Source organism: Nerophis ophidion, linkage group LG10 (genome assembly GCF_033978795.1).
Source record: "Nerophis ophidion isolate RoL-2023_Sa linkage group LG10, RoL_Noph_v1.0, whole genome shotgun sequence".
In the NCBI taxonomy this organism is placed as follows: domain Eukaryota; kingdom Metazoa; phylum Chordata; class Actinopteri; order Syngnathiformes; family Syngnathidae; genus Nerophis; species Nerophis ophidion.
The window spans coordinates 37,791,997-37,795,787 of NC_084620.1; positions in this window are offsets into that span (position 1 = coordinate 37,791,997).

Here is a 3,791-nt window from a genome sequence, read left to right on the forward strand (position 1 = left end):
GCAGGGGTGTCAAACTCATTTTAGCTCAGGGGCCACATTAAGGCATGGGTGTCAAACTCTGGCCCGCGGGCCAAATCTGGCCCGCCGTGTAATTTCATTTGGCCCTTGAGGCAATATCAAATTAACATTGGAGCTGGCCCGCCGGTATTATACAGCAACGGGGCAGCTCTAACACCGCATTCACTGCTCATACTCATACTTGCCAACCCTCCTGATTTTCCTGGGAGACTCCCAAAATTCAGTGCCCCTCCCGAACATTTCCCGGGGCAACCATTCTCCCGAATTTCTTCCCGGACAACAATATTTGGGTCGTGCCTTAAAGGCACTACCTTTAGCGTTCTCCACAACCTGTCGTTACGTCCGCTTTTCCTCTATACAGACAGCGTGCCGGCCAAGTCACATAGTATATGCGGCTTGTACACACACACACACAAAAGTGAATGCAAGACATATTTGATCAACAGCCATACAGGTCACACTGAGAGTGGCCGTATAAACAACTTTAACACTGTTTAAAATATGCCCCACACTGTGAACCCTGACCAAACAAGAATGACAAACACAATTCGGGAAAACAACCGCACCGAAACACAACGTGAACACAACAGAACAAATACCCAGAAACCCTTGCAGCACTAACTCTTCCGGGACGCTACAATATCCACACCCGCTACCACCAAACCCCGCCACCCCCCAACCCCGACCACCTCATTGTTATTTTATTTTCAAATTTAGTAGCTAGTGGAAAAAGTTAATATTTACTTCAGAAGGCTGCAAATACAAAAGAGGCATTACATTTTTTATTTAAATGTTATTTCTGTGATGTTTTTTCGTTTGTTTTTTGAAAGTTGATTTTGCACTATTTTGTTGTATAAACGTTGCTAAAGCAAATCAGTGTAGCAAATTGAGCAATAATTAACGTTTTATTCTTTCACTCTCTCTTGTTACTTCAAGGCTTGAATGTTTGATTCATTCCCTGTTATTTTACTTTCAAATGTATTATTAGCCTGTGGAAAAAGTTTATTTTGATAATTACTTCAGAAGGCTGCAAATAGAAAAGAGGCATTCAATTTGTATTTAAATTATATTTGATATGCCATTGATATTTTTTACTTATTGTTATTATTATTTGAAACTCGATTTTACATGTCACTATAAAGTTATATAAGCCTTGTCTGTTCAATATTCAATGCAAAACTTTTTTGGGTCCCTATTAAAAGGTAAATTTTTTCAACCTTGGCCCGCAGCTTTGTCCAGTTTTACATTTTGGCCAATTCTGTATTTGAGTTTGACACCCCTGCATCAAGGGGAAGTCTATTCCCAAATGGGCCGGACTGGTAAAATCACGGCATGATAACTTTAAAATAAAGACAACTTCAGATTGTTTTCTTTTGTTTTAAAATGGAACAAGCACAATCTGAAAACCTACAAATCATAATGTTTGTTTTAAAACTTACATGTTGCTGTTCATGCTAGTCTATCTTCATTTGTCGTGATTCATAATTTCAGAATAAATGATGTGATAATGTTAAATAGGTGTGAGTCTGGCAGAGTTTTAAAATGCTCTCACTGGTGTAAAATTTTAATCAGAAGATGTAATAAATAATAAATCAAATTACAGGCTGTCATTAATGTACTTTACTCATTTTCCTCGACTGATGTAATAACATCATGTGGTTTATTATGTACATATTTTGCATCATCTATTATGTACATATTTTGCATCATCTATTATGTACATATTTTGCATCATCTACAACAAAACGTGTGATTTTGGACTCCTTTCATGAATCACACATGAAGTTAGAAGGGGATACATGTTATTTCGGCTGGCGCAGTTGGGAGAGTTGCCACCCCAGCAACCTGAGGGTTCCTGGTTCAATCCCCACCTTCTACCAACCTGGTCATGTCTGTTGTGTCCTTGAGCAAGACACTTCACCCTTGCTCCTTAAGGGTTGTGGTTAGGGCCTTGCATGGCAAGTCCTGCCATCAGTGTGTGAATGGGTGAATGTGGAAATAGTGTCAAAGCGCTTTGAGTACCTTGAAGGTAGAAAAGCGCTATACAAGTATAACACATTTACCATTTCAGTATACTTTAAGTGCGGCCAGATATTATGTCCCCTGTCCTCTATCTTAACCGGGAATATAGCTCCGCCCCCTCTGAAGTCATGTGATGGGGGATACAAGGAATTGCTATTGCGACATCCAGTGGACACATTTAGAAGAGCAGTTTATTTTATTAAAAAATCCTGCTAATTTTTATACTTGGCCAAATCATCAAATCGGGCTGAATAAAACCTATTAATGGACTTGATCCGGCCCGCGGGCTGCATGTTTGACACCCCTGATTTACACTCTTGCATCTTATCAGAATGTTGGTTTGTGCCGATTAGGTAAACTGGTACACTTTTGGTTTTGTATCACCAGCAGGCAACCAGCAGAGGGCGGCAAGAGATCATTAAGGCCTCATTTAAATAATAATATAGTAGGTCATTGTCGACCCATACTGCATGGGTCATGTAGACTCTAGTGTTCTATGAAGCATTGAATTGAAACTATTAATAATAAACTTCCTGTTAATAATAAACTTTTTTGCCCTTGAATCATTGGGAAATCCTGCCAGCTGGATGCGTTCTTATTCAGCGCTAACAAGCCTCTTCATTTCCTCCTTGTCCTCTTTTTCTAAAAAAACAAAAAAAAAATCCATTACTCCACATCCTGTCATTGTGTACATTGTGATGTTTTAGCAGCCACTCTTCAGCTGTGATTTTAATTAGTTGATTGCAGCTATGCATGCTCGGAAGTCAGAAGGTGTTGCGAAGTCACTCAGCATCTCACACTTTCACTTTTTTCTTTCTTATACTTTTTGTAAGAGAAACGGAAATCAAAGATGGATGTCGGCCAATAAAGTATAAAAATAGCATAATTTAAATCTTATAGTCGCATGATGTATTTATATATAACAATAATAATAATAATAATAATAATGGATTAGATTTATATCGCGCTTTTCTATTGTTAGATACTCAAAGCACTCACAGAGAAGTTGGAACCCATCATTCATTCACACCTGGTGGTGGTAAGCTACATCTGTAGCCACAGCTGCCCTGGGGTAGACTGACAGAAGCGTGGCTGCCAGTTTGCGCTTACGGCCCCTCCGACCACCACCAATCATTCATTCACCAGTGTGAGCGGCACCGGGGGCAAGGGTGAAGTGTCCTGCCCAAGGACACAATGGCATCGCTTTTTTGGAAGTCAATAGGTGGGAAGCGAACCTGCAACCCTCAGGTTTCTGGCACGGCCGCTCTACCCACTACACCATGCCGCCCCTATAGAATGGACACTACTTGTACACTTACGGAAACGCAATGATAAATAATCTTAATAGGATATCATGACTAGTATGAATATTCTTGTAAATACAGAATTAAAGAATATGCAGAGAGAACTAAATCTTTGAGTTGCCAAGCAACAGCTTCGAAACCTCCATTTTTTTAAAAAGCAAACTCAAAACACTATGCGGTTATGTTGTTTTTGTATCAAACATGTTTAACACTTTTTTAAACATGAAGTAAGACGAAGCAGAATTAATTAGTTTATGTCTGTGTATTTCTTTGCCATACCTCTGCAATTACCAGTAGTTTATTTACTTTCCGTGTTTAATTGAGAGTGTAACATTTCAGGGCTTCACGGTGACAGAGGGGTTAGTGCGTCTGCCTCACAATACGAAGTTCCTGCAGTCCTGGGTTCAAATCCAGGCTCGTGATCTTTCTGTGTGGAGTTTGCATGTT